Raw genomic sequence first — 9,408 nt, 5'->3', positions numbered from 1 at the left:
GGTTTTTACTATAAATGAGGGACTTCCTTCCTCTTGAGGATGATATCCCTGGGAGGGGATCCAGATACATATCTTCTTTACTTTTTGAATTTTTTTCTCTGTAAGTCATTAGCAACTAAATCTCCTGGTTAAGGTTGGGAGCTCTGTTTATTTCTATAGATTAATAATATTACTTTTCTATTTTAATATATGTTTAATTCAATTCTAAGGTGTGTTTTCATTCTTAATCTAAATGAAACTGGTTAGAACGGAAGTATGGCCCCTTTTTCTACATGAATTTCTGTGATACTCTGACCAAGGTTGCTTGAGCTACAGCTTGAAAACATTCCTCCTAAACTGTGAATTATCTGGACTAATTTGGACATGTGACATATAATCTAGTTAGCCTTGGGTAATTGGGGTTTTGGTGGCGCTAAACTCGTTTTCTGAACTTCACCCTCTAATCCGAAAGGACTAACCTTGTTTGTGGCGTTTTAGTAGGATTGGAGGAGATTAAATTGCTGAGAAATTAGGATCTAATCACTTACAGTTTTCCATAGAATGAATCATTAATCGTTAAAGTAGTCAGTAAGAGTTATTAATTCGGAAAGATAAACATCTCCGAGGCCTCAATTGTTTTCTTCTATTGATTTTATACCAATCTTTACTTGCTTTTCTTATTTCATTCCTTTATATGTTTACACCAGCAACCTTCTTTTATTATTTGCCTGACTAAGTCCAACAAGATAGCTATTACTTGCTCAATCTGACAATCCTTGTGAGATCGACCCTCACTCACCTGAGATATTACTTGGACGACCCGGTGCACCTGCCGGTGAAGTTGTGGAGTTCTAATTTCGTGCACTAGTGTTTTAGTAGTATATTTGGTTATGTTTATTTGCAACTTGTGTTTTATTTTATGTTGAGTTATTAACAGTGATACACTTTGTTGGAAGGATTGTGATTTCGTTTGTGTAATTAGAATTGGTGTGGATATTCTGTCTTTCAATTATACTAGAATGATGCTACATTTTATACATTTGATGTGTTTTATTATTCTTTTTGTTCACCATGTTGAGTTGATATTTGCAAGTTTGATTAATTTTTGTTTTATTGATATGAACATGGATAGTGTTGTTTTATATCAGTTTAGTTTTGGTTGTTTATTAGTTGGTGTTATCATTGAATAAGTGGTTATTGGAAGAAATTTTATGAGTGTCGAATGGTGGATGGTTATCCTTTTTGGTGATATGTCCTCCGTTATCAATTTCAGGGGAAAGAATCTGTAAACGTTATTCAATTAGGGGATGATGCTACGGCAATGAATCATGTGATGTGAAATATATTTTATTCTTGTCACAAAATTATCAAAATATTGGAAATTAATTAGTTGAGTGTTTTTGGTGTTGAATGATATTTTTTCTGAATTGATTTGTAATTGCCGGATCACACTGGAATTTCAATAAAGGAAATCCCGTACATAGGATTGAGATTTGTTTTGTTGCAGCGGGCACAAGAGTTCTATTCTAATTATGCAAAGAAAGTTGGATTTGTGACTAGGATTAGGAATACTGATGACCGGATTTCACTCCCCACACGAAAATGATGAATCCGTTTTTTGGCAAGCGCACCAAAATTATCGTCAAGTAATAACCCACAGTGGAGTGGGATTGTATCTACAGAGATTGGTAGATTTGAGCAATTTTAATCCATTGGTGAATTAGTCAAGCTAAATAGAATAGATTGTGATTACAGAATTATAAATGGGCAGAAATATAAATGATTAAAACGTAAAGAAAAGCAGTAAAGTACAAAAATAGAAATAGCAAGAATGTAAATGGCAGAAGATTAAATGACTTAATTGTAAATGGGAATGGAGATGTTCAGAATGTAAAAAGAAAGCTATAAAGAAAGTGGAAGATAAGAATAGGGGAATTCATTAAAATCAGGAGATGTTGTCTCTTTGGATTAATTCCAGCTTATATCTTCTTCAATCATGCAACTCATTAATTGACCTCTTGGCAATCATGATTGATTGAGATCCAATCCCTTGGTGACTTAATCTCTCAGATCTTGATCAATAGCCAATTCCTTGGTCTAATTGCTCATGAAGAGAGATATGCTTGGTCCCTGATTATACCACACATCATCATAGGTCCAAGTAGAAGGAGGATTATATGTCACCATATCCAAACACCAAAACCCAGATCCTACTCAAGTGAGAGAAGGGATTTCTAGCATGGTTTCATATTTCCTTTTCCAAGGTTCCCATGAAACCCATTTTGCATTTAATCACTTTTCCAAGATAATTGAACACTAAGCATGAAGAACGAAATTCCTTTTAGCAAATCAAAGAGAAGACGAAGAGAAGAAGAAATTCACTATCATTAATCCATCAAGTACAACAGAGCTCCTTCTCTCAATGAGAGGGAATCTAGCTACTCATAGCTCAGAGAAAAGCACTCAAGATGGAGAATATGATGAAGTGAAAAGTAAATCTAAAAAGCTCTATTCCACAACTTAGCTTCCAAACTGCTTAACCCCTTTCTCAGTACTTTTTTGGGGTTATTTATACTATTCCTAGCTCTAAAAATAAAAGAAATACAAAAGTGAAAAGAGAAATACAATTTGGAGGAAAAAGAAACTCAATAAACGTGATCTCCCAACTGGCGTGTGGCTGGCACTTTAGTAGCGTGCCACGCCTTACTCTGATTCTGGCTTGGCGTGCCACGCCCAACTCTTCAAGTGGCACGCCTTTCTTCATTAGCATCCCTGGCGTGCCATGCCTTCGAGCCCAAGTGGCACGCCCAGGGTCTTTTAATCACTCGTGTAGCCTTGGATGGCCTGGCGTGCCACACCTTCGAGCCCAAGTGGCACGTGATGAGCGGATAATTTATACGCTTTTTCGCATTGTTTTTAGGTAGTTTTTAGTAAGTTTAAGCTACTTTTAGGGATGTTTTCATTGGTTTTTATGTTAAATTCACATTTCTGGACTTTACTATGAGTTTGTGTGTTTTTCTGTGATTTTAGGTAAATTCTGACTGAAATTGAGGGATTTGAGCAAAACTCTGAAAAAGGCTGACAGAAGGACTGCTAATGTTGTTGGAATCTGACCTCCCTGCACTCGAAATGGATTTTCTGGAGCTGCAGAACTCCAATTGGCGCGCTCTCAACGGCGTTGGAAAGTAGACATCCAGGGCTTTCCAGCAATATATAATAGTCCATACTTCATTCGGAAATTGACGACGTAACTTGGCGTTGAACGCCAAGTACATGCTGCTGTCTGGAGTTAAACGCCAGAAAAACGTCATGATCCGGAGTTGAACGCCCAAAACACGTCATAACTCGGAGTTCAACTCCAAGAGAAGTCTCAGCTCGTGGATTGATCAAGCTCAGCCCAAACATACACCAAGTGGGCCCCGGAAGTGAATTTATGCATCAATTACTTACTCATGTAAACCCTAGGAGCTAGTTTATTATAAATAGAACATTTGACTGATGTATTTGATATCTTTTTGATCACTTTAGATCTAAAGAGCATCTTTGAACGCATAGTTCTTAGACCATGGGGGCTGGCCATTCGGCCATGCCTGAACCTTTTACTTATGTATTTTCAACGGTGGAGTTTCTGCACACCATAGATTAAGGGTGTGGAGCTCTGCTGTACCTCAAGTTTAATACAATTACTATTACTTTCTATTCAATTCTCTTTTATTCTTATTCCAAGATATACGTTACACTTAACTTTGATGAATGTGATGATCCGTGACACTCATCATCATTCTCACCTATGAACGCGCGTGATTGACAACCACTTCCGTTCTACTTTAGGCCGGGCGCATATCTCTTAGATTCCCCAACAGAATCTTCGTGGTATAAGTTAGATAGATGGCGGCATTCATGAGGATCCGGAAAGTCTAAACCTTGTCTATGGTATTCCGAGTAGGATTCTGGGATTGAATGACTGTGACGAGCTTCAAACTCCTGAAGGCTGGGCGTGATGACAAACGCAAAAGAATCAAGGGATTCTATTCCAACCTGATTGAGAACCGACAGATGATTAGCCGTGCCGTGACAGAGCATAGGACCATTTTCACTGAGAGGATGGGATGTAGCCATTGACAACGGTGATGCCCTACATACAGCTTGCCATGCAAAGGAGTAAGAAGGATTGGATGAAAGCAATGAGAAAGTAGAGATTCAAGAGGAGCACAGCATCTCCATACACTTATCTGAAATTCCCACTATTAATTTACATAAGTATTTCTATCCCTTTTATTTTCTTTTTATTATTAACATTCGAAAATCTATAAACCAATTTAATCTGCCTAACTGAGATTTACAAGGTGACCATAGCTTGCTTCATACCAACAATCTCTGTGGAATCGACCCTTACTCACGTAAGGTTTATTACTTGGACGACCCAGTACACTTGTTGGTTAGTTGAACGGAGTTGTGTTCACTCGTGCCAATCTTAAATTCCATAATTTTACAAGGAGTGCAACTTAAAGAATAAAGGATCACAATTTCGTCAACCAAGTTTTTGGCGCCGTTGCCGGGGATTGTTCGAGTATGGACAACTGACGGTTCATCTTGTTGCTCAGATTAGGTAATTTTCTTTTCAAAAATCTTTTTCAAAATTTTTCTTTTATTTTTCGTTTTTCCAAACTCTTTTTTTTCGAAAAAAATTAATTAATAAAAATCCAAAAAAATTAAGAAAATCATAAAAATAAAAAATATTTTGTATTTCTTGTTTGAGTCTTGAGTCAATTTTTAAGTTTGGTGTCAATTGCATGCTTTAAAAATTTTTTTGCATTTTTTCGAAAATCCCATGCATTCATGGTGTTCTTCATGATCTTTAAGTTGTTCTTGACAAGTCTTCTTGTTTGATCTTGATGTTTTCTTGCTTTGTGTTGTTTGTTGTTTTTCATATGCATTTTTCGTTTGTTAGAGTCCATGCATTAAAGATTTCTAAGTTTGGTGTCTTGCATGTTTTCTTTGCATTAAAAATTTTTCAAAAATATGTTCTTGATGTTCATCATGATCTTCATAGTGTTCTTGGTGTTCATCTTAACATTCATAGCATTCTTGCATGCATTCATTGTTTTGATCTAAAAATTTCATGCATTGAGTATTTTTGTTGTTTTTCTCTCTCATAATTAAAAATTCAAAAATCAAAAAAAATATCTTTTCCTTATTTCCCTCCAAATTTTCGAAATTTTGGGTTGACTTGGTCAAAAATTTTCAAAATTAGTTATTTCTTACAAGTCAAGTCAAAATTTCAATTTTAAAAATCTTATCTTTTCAAAATCTTTTTCAAAAATCATATCTTTTTCATTTTTTCTATTTTTCAAAAATTTCAAAAACATTTTTCAAATTATTTTCAAAATTTTTTCCTTATCTTTACATCATATTTTCGAAAATTCACTAATAATTAATATGATTGGTTCAAAAATTTGAAGTTTGTTACTTTCTTGTTAAGAAAGGTTCAATCTTTAAGTTCTAGAATCTTATCTTGTAGTTTCTTGTTAGTGAAGTAAATTATTTCAAAATTTTTGAATTAAATTTTTTTTTCTTCTTTTATCTTATCCTTTTCAAAATTTTATCTTTTTCAAAATTTGATTTCAAAATATCTTATCTAACTTCTTATCTTCTTATCTTTTTTCAAATTTGATTTTCAAATCTTTTTCAATCAACTAACTAACTTTTTGTTTGTTTCTTATCTTTTTCAAAACCACCTAACTACTTCTCCCTCTTCTATTTTCGAAAAATATCTCTCTCTTTTCAAAAATTCTTTTTAATTAATTAATTGTTTCATGTTTTAATTTTAATTACATTTTATCTCTAATTTTCGAAAATCACTAACCCCTTTTTAAAATTATTTTCGAAATTCTCTTTCTCTTTTCTTCTTCTATTTAATTATTTGTTTACTAACACTTCTCTTCACCTCTCTTCATCCATAAATCCGAATCCATTCTTCATTCTTCTACCCCTTCTTTTTCTACTAACATAAAGGAATCTCTATACTGTGACATAGAGGATTCCTCTTCTTTTCTTGTTTTCTTCTCTTTCATATGAGCAGGAACAAGGATAAAGGCACTCTTGTTGAAATTGATCCAAAACCATAAAGGACTCTAAAGAGAAAATTAAGAGAAGCTAAATTACAACAATCCAGAAGCAACCTTTTAGAAATTTTCGAACAAGAGAAGGAGATGGCAGCCGAAAATAATAATAATGCAAGGAGAATGCTTGGTGACTTCACAAAGCCAACGTCCAAGTTTGATGGAAGAAGCATCTCCATTCCTGCCATTGGAGCCAATAACTTTGAGCTGAAACCTCAGCTAGTTGCCTTGATGCAACAAAACTGCAAGTTTTATGGACTTCCATCTGAAGATCCTTATCAGTTTTTAACTGAGTTCTTGCAGATCTGTGAGACTGTAAAGACGACTGGAGTTGATCCTGAAGTCTACAGACTCATGCTTTTCCCTTTTGCTGTAAGAGACAGAGCTAGAATATGGTTGGATTCACAACCCAAGGATAGCCTGGACTCCTGGGATAAGCTGGTCACTGCTTTCATGGATAAATTCTTTCCTCCTCAAAAGCTGAGCAAGCTGAGAGTGGATGTTCAAACTTTCAAACAAAAAGATGGTGAATCCCTCTATGAAGCTTGGGAAAGATACAAGCAGCTGACCAAAAGATGTCCATCTGACATGTTCTCAGAATGGACCATATTAGATATATTCTATTATGGTCTCTCTGAATTTTCAAAAATGTCATTGGACCATTCTGCAGGTGGATCTATTCACCTGAAGAAAACGCCTGAAGAGGCTCAAGAACTCATTGACATGGTTGCAAACAACCAATTCATGTACACTTCTGAGAGGAATTCTGTGAATAATGGGATACCTCAGAAGAAAGGAGTTCTTGAAATTGATACTCTGAATGCCATATTGGCTCAGAACAAAGTGTTGACTCAACAGGTCAACATGATCTCTCAAAATCTGAATGGATTGCAACATGCATCCAACAGTACTAGAGAGGCAGCTTCTAAGAAGCTTATGATCCGGAGAACCCTGCCATGGCAGAGGTTAATTACATGGGTGAACCTTATGGAAATACCTATAACTCATCATGGAGAAATCATCCAAATTTCTCATGGAAGGATCAACAAAAACCTCAACAAGGTTTTAACAATGGTGGATGCAACAGGCTGGGCAATAGCAAGCCATATCCATCATCTTCTCAGCAACAGACAGAGAATTCTGAACAAAACACCTCTAATTTAGCCAATGTAGTCTCTGATCTGTCAAAGGCCACTTTCAGTTTCATGAGTGAAACAAGATCCTCCATTAGAAATCTGGAGGCACAAGTGGGCCAGCTGAGTAAGAAAGTCATTGAAACTCCTCCCAGTACTCTCCCAAGCAATACAGAAGAGAATCCAAAAGGAGAGTGCAAAGCCGTTGACATAGTCAATATGGCCGAATGCACAAAGGAGGAGGAGGACGAAAATCCTAGTGAGGAAGACCTCCTGGGACGTCCCTCAAGCAAGAAGGAGTTTCCTATTAAGGATCCAAAGGAATCTGAGGCTCATATAGAGACCATAGAGATTCCATTAAATCTCCTTCTGCCATTCATGAGCTCTGAAGACTATTCTTCCTCAGAAGAGGATGAAGATGTAACTGGAGAGCAAGTTGCTCAATATTTAGGAGCTATTATGAAGCTGAATGCCAAGTTGTTTGGTAATGAGACCTTGGAAAGTGAACCTCCCTTGCTCATTAATGAACTGGATACTTGGATTCAGAAAATTCTACCTCAAAAGAAACAAGATCCTGGCAAGTTCTTAATACCTTGTACCATAGGCACCATGACCTTTGCAAAAGCTCTGTGTGATCTGGGGTCAGGGATAAATCTTATGCCACTCTCTGTAATGGAGAAGCTGGGGGTCATTGAGGTACAACCTGCCTTGTTCTCATTACAACTGGCAGACAAGTCATTGAGACAAGCTTATGGATTAGTAGAGGACGTGCTAGTAAAGGTTGAAGGCCTTTACATCCCTGCTGATTTCATAATCTTAGACACTAGGAAGGAAGAGGATGATTGCATCATCCTTGGAAGACCTTTCCTAGCCACAGCAGGAGCTGTGATAGATGTCAACAGAGGTGAATTAGTCCTTCAATTGAATGGGGACTACCTTGTGTTTAAGGCACATGGCCATTCCTCTGTGACAGAAGAGAGTAAGCATGAAGAGCTTCTCTCAGTTCAGAGTCAAGAAGAGCCCACACAGTCAAACTCTAAGTTTGGTGTTGTGAGGCCACAACCAAACTCTAAGTTTGGTGTTAAGATCCCATATCCAAACTCTAAGTTCGGTGTGGACAACTATACAACATTGACCTGATCACCTTGTGGCTCCATGAGAGCCACTGTCAAGCTATTGACATTAAAGAAGCGCTTGTTGGGAGGCAACCCAATTTTATTTCATTTTATTTTATTCTATTTTATTGTTATTTTATGTTTTATTAGGTACATGATCATGAAGAGTCACGAAAAAAATCATAAAAATTAAAAACAGAATCAAAAACAGCAGAAGAGAAAAATTCACACCCTGGAGGACGCACAGGCTGGCGTTCAACGCCAGTAAGATGCATCTGGCTGGCGTTCAACGCCAGAACAGAGCACCATTCTGGCGCTGAACGCCAGAAACAAGCAACATTCTGGCGCTGAACGCCAGGAATGTGCCCAGAGAGGAAAAACTGGCGCTGAACGCCAGTAACAAGCATGAAACTGGCGTTCAACGCCAGAAATATGCTTTACATGGGCGTTGAACGCCCAGAACGTGCACCAATGGGCGTTTAAACGCCAGAATGATGCACGAAGGCATTTTACATGCCTATTTGGTGCAGGGATGGAATTCCTTGACACCTCAGGATCTGTGGACCCCACAGGATCACCTCAGGATCTGTGGACCCCACAGGATCCCTACCTAACATATTCCCACCCTACCTTTTAATCCTAATCACACTCTCCTAATCCAAATTCACTCTTCCCCATGTCACACTTCCCAACACCTTTCACCAATCACCTCAATTCCTCTTCCCAATTACCCCATTCACCACTCATATCCATCCACTCTTCCCCATAAACCCCACCTACCTTCAAAAATTCAAACCAATTTCCCTCCCATTCCCACCCAAATGGCCGAACATACCTCTCCCCTTTCCCTATAAATACCCTTCCATTATACTTCATTTTCACACAACACAACCCCTTCTTCCTCACCTAAACCGAACCTACCTCTCTCCCTCTCTACCATATTTTCTTCTTCTTCTTCTTCTTCTTCTCTTCTTTCTTTTATTGCTCGAGGGCGAGCAATATTTTAAGTTTGGTGTGGTAAAAGCATAAGCTTTTTTTTGTTTTTCCATTACCAATGGC

General features: G+C 37.3%; 1 non-coding gene across 1 annotated transcript; it reads right to left on the bottom strand.

Moving 5' to 3' along the window:
- Positions 1-6,587: 6,587 nt before the first annotated feature.
- Positions 6,588-6,691, bottom strand: LOC130977978 (small nucleolar RNA R71). Its single transcript, XR_009085644.1, has one exon. It is a non-coding gene; the product is annotated as a small nucleolar RNA R71 (small nucleolar RNA).
- Between the last annotated feature and the right edge of the window lie 2,717 nt (positions 6,692-9,408).

The sequence above is a fragment of the Arachis stenosperma genome, chromosome 4 (genome assembly GCF_014773155.1).
Source record: "Arachis stenosperma cultivar V10309 chromosome 4, arast.V10309.gnm1.PFL2, whole genome shotgun sequence".
NCBI classification, from domain to species: Eukaryota; Viridiplantae; Streptophyta; class Magnoliopsida; order Fabales; family Fabaceae; genus Arachis; species Arachis stenosperma.
Note: the sequence above shows the minus strand (reverse complement) of the source record. Positions and strands in the feature narration are given on the sequence as shown.